The 16,987-nt window shown below is 41.9% G+C and overlaps 1 protein-coding gene across 5 annotated transcripts in view; it reads right to left on the bottom strand.

Annotated features, from left to right (window-relative positions):
• TEC (tec protein tyrosine kinase) overlaps positions 1 to 10,909 on the bottom strand; it is a 169,939-nt gene extending 159,030 nt beyond the window's left edge. For 2 of the 5 annotated variants that reach the window (XM_086405869.1, XM_086405871.1), the window contains exon 1: positions 10,782 to 10,909. The gene's annotated coding sequence lies outside the window, so the exon portion shown is untranslated. Of the gene's footprint in view, positions 1 to 10,045; positions 10,124 to 10,603; positions 10,704 to 10,781 lie in introns of those variants that run through there. The other 3 variants (XM_086405866.1, XM_086405864.1, XM_086405870.1) reach the window with 3 other exon arrangements.
• Positions 10,910 to 16,987: the final 6,078 nt, after the last annotated feature.

The raw sequence follows: 16,987 nt of genomic DNA, 5'->3' as shown, positions 1-16,987 counted from the left end.
TCCTCTATGAGGCTCACTTTTATCATCTGTAAAATGGGCATAATATACATGTGTTAGGTTGCTTCGGTCATCTCTGACCCTTTGCGACCTATGGACTGTAGCCTGCCAGGCTCCTCTGTCCATGGGATTCTATAGGCACAAATACTGGAGTAGGTTGCCATCCCCTCCCGCAGGGGAATCTTTCCAACCCAGGGATTGAACCCACGTCTCTTACATCTTCTGCCTTAGCAGGTAGGTTCTTTATCACTAGTGCCACCTGGGAAACCCATAATTTAGATGTCCTTTGCTAAATAGAGCAGGCCATCTCATTACTCATGAATGTATATAAAACACTCTGGGAAAAGCTCAAAGTCTTTTACAAGCATTAGGCCATGAATCTTTCTGAAGTGGACTGTTAATTAGGTGTCATTATGCTTTGTTTAATAGATGGAAAACCTGAGGCTTGGGAACACAATACCACATAATGGCTATCTTAGAAATCTAGCCTAGGCTTTACACAGCAGACTGAGAGATTGCGGGGAGTTGGGGTAGGGATCTGAATAGGAATTCACTCTGCTCCAGTTCTTTATCAAGAAACTGCATTACTACAAAATTCTCTCCTGTTACTGGTTGCCCTGCCCCTCCTACTTCCTCATGCAGTCCAGTAATGGGGAAATGGGTGGGAAAGTCGGAATTCCCTACTGAACATATAATGCCTTCCCCACTTCCGTGAACCCTAGAACAGATACTAAAGACAAATTTAGTTTCACAGATCTCATTACAACTCCTCCACATTTTGTTACTGATCCCTGGAAACTTTTCCTATCAGACATCCAACAAAATAAAGAGGCTGTAGACATTTATCAACAAGAACACAGTCTCCGCAAATAAACCTGTCAGGCTACTCCAGCTTTACTATCTGACCTACAACTGGGTACATGGTGTGGCCTCAAGAACTCCGGATAAACCTTATGTCTTCACCCAAAAGAGATACCGTGGATCCAAAAGGTCAAAAAAGAGGTAATGGAAATTTTATATAGCCAGTGAGCTTTTACAAACTATTATTATGTACCTGCTGACAATGATTAATGGAAACTAGAAATCCTTTAATCCCAGAGTGGTATTTTGAAAAATATTTCCTGAGAAAACAATTCCCAAACGGGAAAAAGATAAAGCAACACTATTTACTTAAAGACAAACAAAAAATATGTCCAACAATTGGGGAGTGGTTCGAAAATATCATTGCATATTAACAAGACAGACTGTCAAAAGGCTATTAAAAATGATAATTATTCCTATAAGAAGATGCCTATTTTGAAAACTGTTACCCAAAGAATAGCATGTCTAAGTATAATCTCATAAAGTATGTGTGTGTGTGTATATATACATATATACACACACACATATGTGTGTGTGTTTATGTATCTATATATGTGTTATACATGTAAAGATTATCGAATTTAGAGTTACATAAATGGTTGCACACAATGCTCCTTTGGTTAGTTATTTTCTAGAAAGTTGTTAAAGATTTGTAGAAAGTCAAATGATGATAAAGATGATGGAGAGGGGAGTTTACCAAGATTCTCTCTGGAACAGTTTGGGGGTTATTTTAAATCTCTTTTTTGCAAGCTTCAGTATTGTTCACAATTTTTTAACAATGAATATATAAAGTTCTATAAAATGACTTCTTTTTAATGATGGCAGGGAGAGTCCAGAAAGCACACTGAGAGCTGAGGAATGCTAGTGGCAGGCAGAGTTCCATCCTTGGTCTGGGGGAGGAAAGCGGGATGTGTCACCAGCTGAGCCTCAAAAACCTTCAGCTATGATTCCAGAATCTATGAACAAGAATTCTTTAATGCACTGCTTCTGTAACTGGCTTAAATTTGTGACAAATAAGCTGAATATCATTTTAAAAAAGTAAAAAGCATTCATACCTAAAACTTACATATCTAACAGCATTCAAAACTCAGTTAAATTGTTTTCTTTTTCTCTGCATGCTTAAAGGATCAAGCATTTTTATTACTCAAGGCAGGAAAATAAAATAGAAAGCCAACTGCCTTCTATGAAACAAAAACAATCCCAATGGTAAAAACTAACTCTGCTGCTGCTGCTGCTAAGCCGCTTCAGTCGTGTCCGACCCTGTGCGACCCCAGAGACAGCAGCCCACGAGGCTCCCCAGTCCCTGGGATTCTCCAGGCAAGAACACTGGAGTGGGTTGCCATTTCCTTCTCCAATGTATGAAAGTGAAAAGTGAAAGTGAAGTCACCCAGTCGTGTCTGACTCTTAGTGACCCCATGGACTGCGGCCCACCAGGCTCCTCCATCCACGGGATTTTCCAGGCAGGAGTGCTGGAGTGGGGTGCCATTGCCTTCTCCAAAACTAACTCTACTGCGTGCTTAAATTATTTGCAGAATAATAAACACTGAAATCACTACTATGTAGGAAAAAAAAAACACAATTTAACTTTGGGGTTCAGTTCAGTTCAGTCTCTCAGTCGTGTCCAACTCTTTGCGACCCCATGAATCGCAGCAAACCAGGCCTCCCTGTCCATCACCAATCCCAGAGTTCATCCAAACTTATGTCCATCAAATCGGTGATGCCATCCAGCCATCTCATCCCCTGTCATCCCCTTCTCCTCCTGCCCCCAATCCCTCCCAGCATCAGAGTCTTTTCCAATGAGTCAACTCTTCGCATGAGGTGGCCAAAGTATTGGAGTTTCAGCTTTAGCATCAGTCCTTCCAAAGAACACCCAGGACTGATCTCCTTTAGAATGGACTGGTTGGATCTCCTTGCAGTCCAAGGGACTCCCAAGAGTCTCCTCCAGCACCACAGTTCAAAAGCATCAATTCTTTGGCACTCAGCTTTCTTCACGGTCCAACTCTCACATCCATACATGACTACAAGAAAAACCATAGCCTTGACTAGATGGACCTTTGTTGGCAAAGTAATGTCTCTGCTTTTCAATATGCTATCTAGGTTGGTCATAACTTTCCTTCCAAGGAGGAAGTGTCTTTTAATTTCATGGCTGCAATCACCATCTACAGTGATTTTGGAGCCCCCAAAAATAAAGTCTGACACTGTTTCCACTGTTTCCCCATCTATTTCCTATGAAGGGATGGGACCAGATGCCATGATCTTGGTTTTCTGAATGTTGAGCTTTACGCCAACTTTTTCACTCTCCACTTTCACTTTCATCAAGAGGCTTTTTAGTTCTTCTTCACTTTCTGCCATAAGGGTGGTGTCATCTGCATATCTGATGTTTTTCCCGGCAATCTTGATTCCAGCTTGTGTTTCTTCCAGCCCAGCGTTTCTCATGATGTACTCTGCATAGAAGTTAAATAAGCAGGGTGACAATATACAGCCTTGACATACTCCTTTTCCTATTTGGAACCAGTCTGTTGTTCCATGTCCAGTTCTAACTGTTGCTTCCTGACCTGTATACAAATTTCTCAAGAGGCAGGTCAGGTGGTCTGGTATTCCCATCTCTTTCAGAATTTTCCACAGTTTATTGTGATCCACACAGTCAAAGGCTTTGGCATAGTCAATAAAGCAGAAATGTCATGTGGAAATCTCACAAGTTGTGGCTGAAACTTAATATTGGGGGATACTTGAGGACATGACAGTTTCCAAAGAAATAGCTAACAGAAGAACACTATTAGAACTCTATTCAGAATAAAGAGAAGAGACATTACAAGTTTTCCCTATTAAATCAGGCTAGAATTTTGCAAAACCGTAAGGTAAAGGAAGTAAGATACTTGACAGAGTTCTACTTTATAAGCCTTTCATGTAGTATATGACGATGTAAAGTTTTTCATTTTGATACTCTGTAGCTAAGCATTTCCAAAGCTCTCAACCTAAAAAAATAAATAGCCTATAGTTACCAAAGGAAAAATATATGAAATATTGCTGAAATCCAGAGAAATCTTCCTCTTTTAGAAATGTAAAACCTAGAGGATTTGAAACCTAATTTGCACACACTTCCCTTCCTCTTCCAAAGCTACTCCCCTTAGCTATAAAAATCAAGACAATCACGACACTATGCTAAGAAATATATGGGTGAAAAACAACTAATAATAAGTAAAATTAATGTTGTCCTCTCAATGTTTTCAATCAGGATTATTTCTAAATAATATACTTGGGAATACTTAAATTGAATACTGTACGGCTTCAGTCTATTCAGCCAAAGAGAAGTGAAAGTACTATCAAGAATTTAGTGAATATACACTACTGTTTGTTAATCAGCTATACTCTGATACAAAATAAAAAGTTTGAAAAAATAAAAATATAATAGATTAAAAAAGAATTTAGTGAATATAGACTATTGGATACAACTTGGATAATTATAACAATATATATATGTGTGTGTGTATATATATATATAACTATCAAGTGTTGACAATTATCTGGAAAATTCATGTGATACAATGATCTAGTATTCATTAGACATGCACTCTTAACCTGGGAGAGTTCGCATTTCAGCTAAGAAGACAAAAAGAAGAACTTATATGAATTACTCAGCACATTAAAGAAAAGGTATGCTGCTTCGAAAAAGATGTTGCAATGTCTTCAAAGGTTCTGTTTAGAAAAAGGAAAGGACCTCTGTGGAAATACAGAGGGAAGAATGAAAACTGAAGGTATTCCCCTTGGCCAAGCTTTTGTTCACAATGGTACCTAGTGAGTTCCAACTGAGTGTTTCCTAACCATCCTATCCTTTGCTGTCATCCTTCAGAATGACTGCTGTATCTGCTCCACTGTAGCAACTGGCAGCACTGGTTTTTCTGGATTCCCAATGCATAGCCACCATCATGAGAGCATAGAGCTTTGCCTTTTCTACACAGATAAGGTGGTGTGTGATCAACACTCTTCCTACTTCAGTGGAAGCTAACTCTTGCGTCACTCCTCTATGCGTAACCAGAAAATCATGTTGGTATTGTCAAGCTACTGAGATAGAAAGCTGTAAGATCACACTGCATTAAGGGAGCCTGAAGAATGTCTCAGCTGGTTAAACAGGGTTGGGAAAGTTGTGATCATCTGTGAGGAGCAGGGTAAGTCCGTCATCCCTGCTCATCCAAGCCAGAAACAGGAACTTGGTGCCCATTTCAAGAAAAGGCGTGAGCTCTGAAACGGGAAGAGAGGATGTTGCTGCTGGTCAGGCAACTATGTGATAAATGCCTCCAGAAGGACATATGATAATTTCCACTGGAGATCACATGATCACCAATGACACCAGGCCCATCTTTCAGCTTAAAACATTAGACTTATAGAGGCTGAGTTTCACTGAAAAGTGTAACACTAACAGGACAAGGGGACATAATGAGTCCTCCTAGACAAAGCCAATTTGAGAAGCAGGAACCAGGACTCTATGAACAGTAAGCTATACTCTACTCAAGCTAGGGCTGGAGAGGGGTTTTGCTTCCTATGACTCCTGGAATCAACTGGTAGCAGATCCTTAGTGTGGTATAAGAAGGAATGAGGGGCCTAAACTGGGCTGGGTGAGAAAACACACGCAGGCTGGTTAGAAAATGTTTACTGGGACTTCCCTGGTGGTCCAGTGGTTAGGACTCCGTGCTTTCAGTGCAGGGGGCCCAGGTATGATCCCTGGCCAGGGAACTAGGATCCCACATGCCATATGGTGCACCCAAAAAGTAAAAAAGATAAATTAAAAATAAAAGAAAATGCTTAGTCTGGGTAAAGGTAGGAAAAATGCCAGCACACTGCTGTGGCTAAACCACACTAGTCCCTTTGCAGGGATGATTAAGAAAGCTACACTTCAGGCACTAAGAGCAGAGTAAACAAACCTTCTGCTTTCTCTCCCGCCTGAGAGTCCAATAAAATGAAAATTGAGGGACAAACCCACAAGGATGGAGAGAATGTGAAAAGAGACAACAGTAAAAATACTTTGGTGGGGTGAAGGGAAGCCAAGATCCACCCTGATTTATACCATGGAATCTCAAAATGCTAAATTGTTGTTGTTCAGTCTCTCGGTGTCCGACTCTTTGCAACCCCATGGACTGCAGCATGGCAAGCTTCCCTGTCCTTTATTATCTCCCAGAGTTTGCTCAAACTCATGTCCACTGAGTCGGTGATCCCATCTAACCATCCCATCCTCTGTCGTCCCCTTCTCCTCCTGCCCTCAATCTTTCCCAGCATCAGGGTCTTTTCCAATAAGTTGACTCTTCGGATCAGGTGGCCAAAGTATTGGAGCTTCAGCATCAGTCCTTCCAGTGAATATTCAGAGTTGATTTCCTTTAGGATTGGCTGGTTTGATCTCCTTGCAATCTAAATAAGTCAAGACGATGGCATCCTCTGTAGGGGGAGGGGTGATTGAAAATGAAAATTGAAAGCCTCCTAAGGAAGCAATTAGGTCTCCCAGGTCTCAGCCAGTCTGAGCAGTTAAATGATTGCCCCTTCTCCACCCCAGCAAAAAAACACCTGGAGTTTCTCCCCTGCCTCTTCCCCCAGAGGAGTTACAGGAATATGTAACTACCCGCAAAGAGGGCAGAAAACAGAAGGTCTCTGTATTGGAGTATGTCAGCCACAGCTCAGGTGTTTTAATACCATGGAGGGGTTACATGAACATGCAGATGCTGAGACAATCAGCCTCTTCTCCACCTAGCTCCCAGATCCCTGACAGCCAAGCTCTTCCCATCAGGCAGGAAAAAGACTGCAAGAGCTCTTTCTGAGCACCCTCACCAGCCCAGGAGGCACTAACATCAGAGTCTCCCCAAATCACCCCATACTGAATTTCCCAGTCAACAAACCCACTATATCTTTAGCTTTTTAATTCCCCATTTAGATATGAGTAGACAATGTAGGATATCAGAAATGCAAGGAAAGTCTCTAACACAAAAGGTAAAGACCTAAACAGACAGACAATAGCAACCTGGGGAAACAGTCTGTGGAGGAAGGAAAAAGCTTTAAAAAACAAAACTCCTCAGAAAGATAAGACACTGAAACCATGAAACAAAATCAAGAAAGAAAGAAATACAAAAGCCACACACAAATACATATGTATATATATTCAGGGAACAAAAAGGTTTTAATTTTAAATATTTAAAATATGACTGATTACACTCATGAAAAACTCAGTGGAAGGAGTTCATGATAATATTGAGAAAATCTCACCCAAAATAGAAACAAGAAATAAAAAGACAGATAAGAGTGAAGAAAAGGTAAGAAAATATCTAGTATCCAGCCCAAAATATCTAGTATCTCAACAATAATTTTCTGAAAGTGACATCATAGAGAAAAAGTAATGACCAATAAGATAACTCAAGAAAAGTTCCCAAATTGAAAGACACAGATTTCTGGACTGGAAGAACCCAGAACAGTGGATGAAAACAGACCCATATCATAGCACACATGAAAATTTCAGGCTATGGAGGCCAAGAGAAAATTCTATCAACTTCCAGAAAGGAATTCTATAAACTTACTTCTACAAACAGCAGGTGTGTAGAAAGGTTACAGACAAAATTAAGAAATCAGAACAATTTTACAATTGTTAATTGTTAAGATTCCTTAACAATTAAGGACTCTGAATTTCTCAACAGCAACACCACAATCCAGGAGGGGATGATGAGACAATGCCTTCAAATCTTCCATCCTATAAATCTGCAGCCAGATAAACTATCAATTTACAGTGGTAAACATATTTTCAGCACTTGCTATTAAATGAATAGACAAAACACAAATCAATAAACTTAACAGAAAAAAATACACATCCTATGCAGCCTTCACCAGGAAACTTATTGAGGATGGACTACACCAAAACAAAGGAGTCTGCAAAGATGAGAAAGGCATGTGCCACGGGTAACAGGAGAACTGATACAGGAGAGGAATGATGAGGATTCCCAGGATGATGACAAACGGAGGTCCTCAGGGTGACATCTGTGCCCATATGTAGAAGGCAGCCAGTCCAGACTAGAGCAAGCCAGGAGGCTCAGGGACACCTTCTTCGAGGAAAATGCAATTGACTGAATACCTGATGCATCCAAGGGAAGAATTTGAAAACTATTCAAAAGTTTTGGGTAAAATTAATGATGAGTACATAAAAAGCTAAGTCAGTGAACAAACAAAGCAATTACTGACTCTGAAGAAAAGAAGTTGTACTTGGCTTGGCTATGAATATTGATCTAATTACTATTTAACTATAGCAAGGATAGGAAAATAAGGAAGCTGTGGTTAGATGGGGGGGTCAGAGGGAAAAAGAGAACCAAGTCATCATCTTCCACAGCGGGAAGTGAACAGATAAACCTTCAGACTGAAAAGTGCAACTACAAGTATCGCCTACAAGGAATAAATACCAAAAGAACCAGCTCAGGGAATCACAAGTGTTTATTTCTGGAGAGGGAAACATGTAACTTGGATTAAAAGTTTAAAACTAAAACTAAAAAGAAAGAGAAGAATATAACAAAACAAAAAACATAGAGGCTTCTGTGCCCTTTTATTATTTGCTTTTGCTCTGTTTCCCTAATAACAATTTGTTTGGGAAATTCCAGCCTTGTTTCACCTAAACAAAAGAAAATATCATTTTCTACATCTAGACCATGCAGCTGTGGTCATCTGAGCTCTGAACAGTCAGACTTAGTGGGAAAGTTAATAGTTATAATCCAATTCAAGAAGGACTGGCTGAGCCAGAGCAGAGATGCAAAGGCAAGCCTGGGTGGAGGCATGCTTGTAGGTGAAAACTGCTATGCCTCTCTCCTCTGGGGTTCTTTTCAACATAGCTAGTCTCATGGCATAATCTCCTGGGACAGGATAATTTTAGAACTGCCAGGGACCATGGACCAATTGCACTCCTTTCTAGCAGACTCCAGTTACTCCAGCTAAGGCAGCTCACCTTCACAGTGATCAGGTGCTCCACTTTGCCTGAGTCGACCGGATAAAAGAACACAGTAAGGGCTCTGAAACAGGCAGCCCCGTCATCAACAGCATCTATGCACCAAGCTGAGAGTCAACAGCCCTGTCAACTACGTGGACTATCCCTGCCCTGAACAAGAAAATGATTCTCTCCAGGGGTGGAATCCCAGGGAGCAGTGGAGTGGGGTGGAAGCCAAGGAGCTGGAAGAGCTGGGGTGGGGAAGGGAGGCACCAACCAGGTCAACCTGGAGGAACCTGTAGGTAGAGATATGCCTGGAGCGCAAGGCTCAGGCTGCCAGCGCTCTATACACACAAAGGAAGGTCTCTACCAGCAATTCTTCCCCAAGCAAAAAGTGGCCAGACACAGCCACAATGCCACCAGCCATCCTGTCCAGGGTCAGCTTAGGAAGCAAAGATCGCCTTTTTCTTGAGATTCACTATGATTTGATAAAACATAGATTCTGCCCTTGAGTGACTAGCTGCTGACAAAATATGATGACTATTTTGATACACAATAAGCAAGGAACAGGTTGACAGTGCTAGAACATATATTAATATTCTTTTTTTTTTTTTTTTCTGTTTGGGAAGATGTGAAAATTCTAGTTCAAGAACCTGTGTGTGGCAAACTAGAGGTTTGCCAATCAAACAACACTGATTCCCATGTGTTTGCAACGCTTGCCCTACACAGTTCTACAAACCAAAATGTACACACCCTCTGAGAAGAATCAAGATCATTAACATAAATGCAGTAAGCATCTAGAACTGACAAAAGAATATACTGATCAGATTAACTGGAGTATTGGGAAAGTATGGCTTTTCCCTAAACTATGAAAATGTACCTAAACCAAAAAAAAAAAATTCAAATACTTAAGGAGGCTGTTATACACATTTTCTATTCTCCATATAAATCATGACACTCCATGTGATTCTCAAAAACTAAGCTACCAGTATCACAAACCAACCTGTTAAATCCTAAACTTACTTGGGAAACCTACGGGTTTGTTGGAGTGTTTCCTTCTTTCTAGCTCTTTAGGGAAGAATTATCTAGAAAAAAAAGTGAATTCTCAGAATTTCCTAAGAGGAAAAAAATGGGCATTCACTGGAAAAACACAGGGTATATGCTCAGAACACTTAACTATTTTGGATAAGCTTCAAACCCACTTAGCCACCAGTCATCCTGTTGCTCTAACTTAACACTGAGACCTACCCTTCTAATCAAGTCTTCAGTTTCCAAAGAATGGCAACAGATGAGACTGTTTCCGAATCTGATATACAGCAACTTGTTCTTCCATGGAGGAAAAAAAAAAACAAAATCAAACCAAAAGGAAACTTAGGATCCGAAGGAAAGCGCACACCCCCGAGTCAAGGCCCTAGTTTCCCCAACACATGTATTCACCGACTCCCTGCTATCGAGATTCAAACACAGTTTCCCAGATTTAAAATTGTGAGGCTGGTGGGGAGAGGCACTCAGACACATGCAACCGTGGAAAGTCTGTCGATTCTGCCAACTCTCGCATCAAGACTTCGCTGCTGCCCAAGAAGAGAGGAGGAGTGAAGTCCGCGGCGAGGCTGGAAGTGAACCCAACGCTGAATTTGCTGCAGGGCGGCCTCGGTCCCAAGACTCTAAAGGAGAAGGGGCGGGCGCTCCTCGGGAGAAGCCAGCGCCGGAGCCCAGGGGACGGAGAAGCTGCGGCCGCCGGAAGGCGCGGCTACGCCGGGACGCGCACCTGTCCCTCCGTAGCCCGCAGAGGACGGGGGTCCTCACCTGGGGCGGCGAGCTCCGGCTCACGGCCGCGCGGGGTAGAGAAAATCCTTCCTGGTTCCATGAGAGTCAGCCTCTGGGCTGGTGGAACCCTCCTCTCGCCGCACACATCCCCACCCACCCTTCCCCGCCCCGAGTGGCGCAGGCCCGAGGCCGCCCCGCCGGCCCGCAGCGCCCTTACCTGGCTGGAGTACACCGCTTCGCGGAGCCCGGGACACTGAAGTCCGCCGGAGCCGCGGAGTCCTGTGCCTGGAGCCCCACCCCCTCCTCCGCTCTCCCCGCCCCGGCCGGCCCGGCGACCGCCCGGCCCGAGAGGGCTCCGCCTCCAGCTCCGGGAGGCCGGCGGCGACCTGTTCCCACTGCTCTGCTGCGGTTCTGAGACTGAAGGTGGGAGTGGGTCGCTTACGCGTTCCGACTCCCGGGACCCAGCGGGAGTTTCGGGGAAGTCGCGGGAACGTCCCTGGTGTTTCCTGGACGCAGGAACCTCCTCCTTCCTGCCCCCCACCAACCGCCCCGCGAGGACGCAGACACCCCTGGCCCGGGAGAACCCCGAGTGTGCCACCTGTGGGTGACCGGGGACTCGATCGGAACTAGGGACCACACCTCCCCTTCCGCTAAATGGTGGCGAGCCAGGTGGTAACGCAGTGAGGTGGAGCGAAGCAGCCAGTTTTACCAAAAGAATAAGTATTTTTCTGTCCAACTTGAAGCAGCAGAGCGCATCTGATACACTTACAGGTCACGTGGTGTGTGTATGTGTGTGTGTTCTCGCTCAGCGGCTCAGCCCTTTCTGACTCTGCGACCCCATGGAATTATAACAGGTCACGTGGTGTGTGTGTGTGTGTGTTCTCACTCAGTGGCTCAGCCCTTTCTGACTCTGCGACCCCATGGAACTATCATAACCTTGATAATCGACGTTACTCCAGCATTAAAAAAAAAAAAAAAAAGTCCACCATTTTATGTAGGGTGAAAGGCACAGAGAATTTAAAGAAACTACCTAATGTCAACCAACAACAAACTGAAAGGCTGGAATTCAAATCCCTGTAGTCTGCCTCCTGATTTTGAACGCTAAACCACAGCTCTCCTGGCTCACCAAATCTGAGTGTCCACCATGTCTCATGAGGAGAAGGAAATGGCAACCCACTCCAGTATTCTTGCCTGGAGAATCCCATGGACCCAGGAGCCTGGCGGGCTATAGTCCGTGGGGTTACAAAGAGTCGGACACGACTGAGCAACTAAGCACAGCCCAGCACATGTCTCATGAGCTGTTAAGAGGCCAGAGAAATACAAGGACTCTGCCCTCCAGAAGCTTTTAGTATAATGGGGCGAAAGGGACAGTCAGTCATCAATAAGCAAGTGAAAAATGAAGCCATGCACGTGCAAGAAGCGTCCTGGCTAAAATACAGTAGGGTGATGGAATTGAGAGTGTCGGGAGGGGAAGACCACAGATCCAGTTGTCTCCAAGGCTTCTCGAAGGAGGTGACAATGGAGCTGGGAGCTGAATGATCGGCCAGGTAGTCAGCCTGAAGATGAAGCAATGGGAAAGTCACATTCATTAATCCTCATTCTACCTTGTGCTTGTTGGAGACCTAAAAGCATGCCTTCCTATATATTCTCTCTCTTTTCCTCATACAGTAACCCTGAGAAGTCTGACAAGATTCTATTTTACAGAAAAAAAAATCTAATGATTAATGATTTGCCTAAGAGGGAGGGGCGATGGGAAGAGGGCACAGATTTGAACCAAGGCTTTCTGATTCCAAAACCTCTTTCACTCAGGTGAGGGCCTTGAGTATGATGTCTCAGAATGAATCTAGTAAAATTTCTCTTTGGTGATCTTGCCTCTTCGCAGCCCCAGTCTCTTCTGCTGCCTGTTGACTGGTTAAAGAATTTCCCCCAGGGCAGGTGCTCTTTGAGGGAGCGCAGGTCAGGAACCTTCTGAAAGTATGGAAAATGTATGTGTGTGTGCAAATTATAATTATGTAATTATGGTAATAATGTTGGCTTTCTCCCAAGAAAAATGCTCACATATATATGTATAAGGGAGAGAACTTAGAATTCTCATCAGATTGATCCAAAAAAGGTAAAAGTCACTGTCTTGAGTTTAACAGATACTTGTGGTGATTAAAAGAACTAATTTTCAGCTCACTTTCCCTGGAGGGAGGCAGGTCTGGTGACTCCTGTTTTTGACTTGGTGAGACTCTTAAAGTTTATGAAGGTTGATGGAAAGGGAAGCAAATCCCGATCCTCACATAACACCTTCATAAATGGCCTCCCTTCTTAGAAGAGAAGTTCTGTGTTGTCACTCTCTGTTCTCAAGAAAACCATAGACTGATCTGTAAACAAAACATCTAGGTAAACATAACTCTTTATTGGTGACAATTAGTTTCCATAACATTATGCCATTTCCAGAAGAAAGCATTGTTTATATTACCAGTCAAGGAGCATAAGTAGGTGATTAACACATGTATATCATCTCCAAAGCCAGTAGAGAGTACTGGCATTGGTTTTCAGCAGTGTTTTTAGAGACAGTGTCAGAAGGAGAGCTTCAGCTACATTAATGAAAAGGTGTAAAACTGAACTCAGGATGTGGTAGACCTAAAAAATTTAACCTGTACTATTTCTTATGTGAAATGGGCAGTAGCTTTAATAGAAAACAGCATACATATTATGTATGGCTGAATCCCTTTGCTGCTCACCTGAAACTATCACAACATTGGTTGTTAATCTGCTATACCCCAATACAAAATAAAAAAAAAAATTAAAGAAATATCTAGCTGCAGTTTATGTCAGTGTTCTGCCTATGTTTTCCTCTAACAGTGTTATAGCATCCAGCCTTAGATTTAGGTTTTTAATCCATTTTGAGTTTCTCTTTGTATATGGTGTTAGGGAGTGTTCTAATTTCATTCTTTTATTAATATATGTAACTCTGAAATGGCATATATGGAAAAAGAATCTACAAGAGAGTGGAGATATATATATATATAGCTGATTCATTTTTGCTGTGTATCTGAAACTAACACAACATTGTAAATCAACTATACTCCAATAAAAGAATTTTTAAAGAAAAGAAAATAGTATACAAGGTTAGGCTTATGTAACTCAAACTTTTAGGTTGGGCCTCTTCCAAAGAAGGAATCTGGTGATGGACCTGAAAAGATTTCTTCCTCTTCCTCCAAGGAAAAGATTCAAACATTCTTACTGCCCTGTTTATTTTAATAAAGTTGAAATATAGACGGGGGGAAAAGGCGATCTATGACTTCTTTGAGAGAGGGACTCCCTTCTTACCATATATCCACATGGCTTCATAAAATTCATATGTTTAGGTGAGAAATATCAGGTTGACGTAATCTTAGTTCCTTAAGAAAAGAAAATGCCTCTTTTTAACTTTCAGATAGATTCCACATGATGCCTGAGAAGACATGCAGAATCAACAAGGAAAGTTTGTAAATAAAGTGGTGTTTAGCATTTGGAGCTTCACTCTTTTTTGTACCTCTCTGGCTTCCTTTTGTAACATTCTTCCTAACCATTGTCCACGCCCGTCCAAGGTGAATAGTAAATGTTTGTGGAATAAATGAATGATAACAACAATGATGCTAATAATGTAGACCTTATCAGTCTTGTATAGAGTCTGTTCCTACATGAACATCACTTCATTGTGGTGATATGATATGTCTGCCTCTCTTTCCATCATGTACTGAAAGTACATGTAAAAAGTATAATGGTTGCTTCTTTGGAACTAAATACATGGGAGGAAAGAGTTCTATGTTGGACACAAAATCAAAAATTATACTCCTGGGGATAGCTGGGAAATAAATCATTTGAAAGAAGGAAAAAGCATCATGTACAAAGCATGTGCATAAGATCGTCAGTTCAGTTCAGCCGCTCAGTCGTGTCAACTCTGCGACCTTATGAACTGCAGCATGCAAGGCCTCCCTGCAATCACCATCTGCAGTGATTTTGGAACCCAAAAAAATAAAGTCAGCCATTGTTTCCACGGTTTCCCCATCTATTTGCCATGAAGTGATGGGACTGGATGCCATGATCTTAGTTTTCTGAATGTTGATCTTTAAGCCAACTTTTTCACTCTCCTCTTTCACTTTCATCAAGAGGCTCTTTAGTTCTTCTTCACTTTCTGCCATAAGGGTGGTGTCATCTGCATATCTGAGGTTATTGATATTTTTCCCAGCAATCTTGATTCCAGCTTGTGCTTCTTCCAGCCCAGCATTTCTCATGATGTACTCTGCATAGAAGTTAAATAAGCAGGGTGACAATATGCAGCCTTGACGTACTCCTTTTCCTATTTGGAACCAGTCTGTTATTCTATGTCCAGTTCTAACTGTTGCTTCCTGACCTGCATACAGGTTTCTCAAGAGGCAGGTCAGGTGGTCTGGTATTCCCATCTCTTTCAGAATTTTCCACACTTTATTGATCATCACTCATAATAATAAAGAATATTATTCATCACTCAGAATAAAAAATTTATAAGATCATAACTCATAATAATAAAATAAATGCCCAGTAACAGGGAAATTTTTAAGCAAAATATATCAATAGTATGGCATGTCAGGCTATCATTAAAAACAGTATGTTAATTAAATAAGTGTGAAGGAAACCTTATTAAAGTTAAATTTAAAAGTATAACACCATCCTTTACATATCCTGTGTGTGTGTGTGTGAGCATGCACATGTGCGTGTGCACACATGCTAACATGCTCAGTCATCTCTGACTCTTTGCAACCCCATGGACTGTAGTCTGCCAGGCTCCTCTGTCCATGGAATTTCCCAGGCAAAAATATTGAATTGGTTTTCCATTCTCTACTCCATACATATCCTATGATTGCAACTAAACAAAAATTATGTGGGAAGAAAATTGTTGGGTTGATAATAAGAATTATGAACAGTTATTGAGGAGGGGGTTCTTGGGTGCCAGACTGTTTAAATGCATTAGATCAATTCACCTAATTCTCACAACAACTGTGTGAGGTACAATAGTTTTAACAAAAAGCTGTGTGCAGTTCTTCTTTTCATTTTACAAATGAGAGGACTAATGCAGAGGCCCTAAGTATAATTTCGGAGAAGGCAATGGCACCCCACTCCAGTACTCTTGCCTGGAAAATCCCATGGATGGAGGAGCCTGATAGGCTGCAGTCCATGGGGTCACTAAGAGTCGGACACGACCAAGCGACTTCACTTTCACTTTTCACTTTCATGCATTGGAGAAGGAAATGGCAGCCCACTCCAGTGTTCTTGCCTTGAGAATCCCAGGGCCAGGGGAGCCTAGTGGGCTTCATTCGTGGCACGACTGAAGTGACTTAGCAGCAGCAGCAGCAAGTATAATTTGCCTGAAGTCACACAGCCAAGATATGAATATAAAGCTTTATGACTCTAGAGTTTAAAACTTTAACCATTCAAAGCTGCCAGGGAAAATATGTTTGAATCATGGATCATGGTGTTTTTTTTTTTAATTCCTTCTATAAAGTTTTAATGTTGATTTAACAGTAAGTAAAAACATATTAAATTACAGAGTTAGAAAAAAAGGCCCCAAAGTAAAACCAGATTATGCTCAGAAGAAAACATATAAAAAGGTAAGAAGAGGAACATATTGAGTGAAACCATGTGGGTTTGGCCAATTTTTATTTTGGATTAGGATCTAAATAGTGTTTCAAATGAGTCATACTATATCAACAAATTTATAGTTATGAGGATTGAGATGATATGAGCTATGTCACATAGAATGTTATACTCAGTATTTTTAGTAGGATTCTAAGTATATTCTGGCCTGATGGCTTTTACTTACTGTTTCTTCTACCTAGAATGATCTAGCCCCACAACTTTTTGAAGCCGCTTCCTTTTCAATGGCTGTTGATGTTTAGTGTTTAAGTCATATCCGACTGTTTTGCAATCCCACGGACTGTGGCCCACCAGGTTCCTCTGTCTGTGGGATTTTCCAGACAAGAATACTGGAGTTGTCATTTCCTTCTCCAGGGGATCTTCCTGACCCAGGAATCGAATTTGCGTCTCCTGCATTGCAAGCAGATTCTTTACCACTGAGCTTTCAATGGTGGCAGTTATGAAAATGTGACCATCAATGCATTAGCAGAAAGCTAACACTGGTGAACAATCCCAAGGAAACTCCCTGTTATGGTGGTACTTACATTCTGGTAGAAAGATCAGTCATCTAAAAGTGGATTGAGTAAAGTATAAAACCCTTTCATTGTTATTTTTATTTATTTACTTTTGGCTGCACTGGATCTTTGGTGCTCTTACACAGGTTTTCTCTAATTGCGGCAAGTGGGAGCTACTCTTTATCGTCGTGCATGGGCTTCTCATTGCAGTGGCTTTTCTTGTTGTGGAGCACAGGCTCTAGGCAAATGGGCTTCAGCAGTTGTG

This window comes from Bos grunniens, chromosome 6, assembly GCF_055505025.1.
Source record: "Bos grunniens cultivar Pamir isolate PY7600 chromosome 6, Bosgru_T2T1.0, whole genome shotgun sequence".
Classification (NCBI taxonomy): Eukaryota; Metazoa; Chordata; class Mammalia; order Artiodactyla; family Bovidae; genus Bos; species Bos grunniens.
The sequence above is the reverse complement of the archived record's forward strand: the minus strand, read 5'-3'. Positions and strand labels throughout refer to the sequence as shown.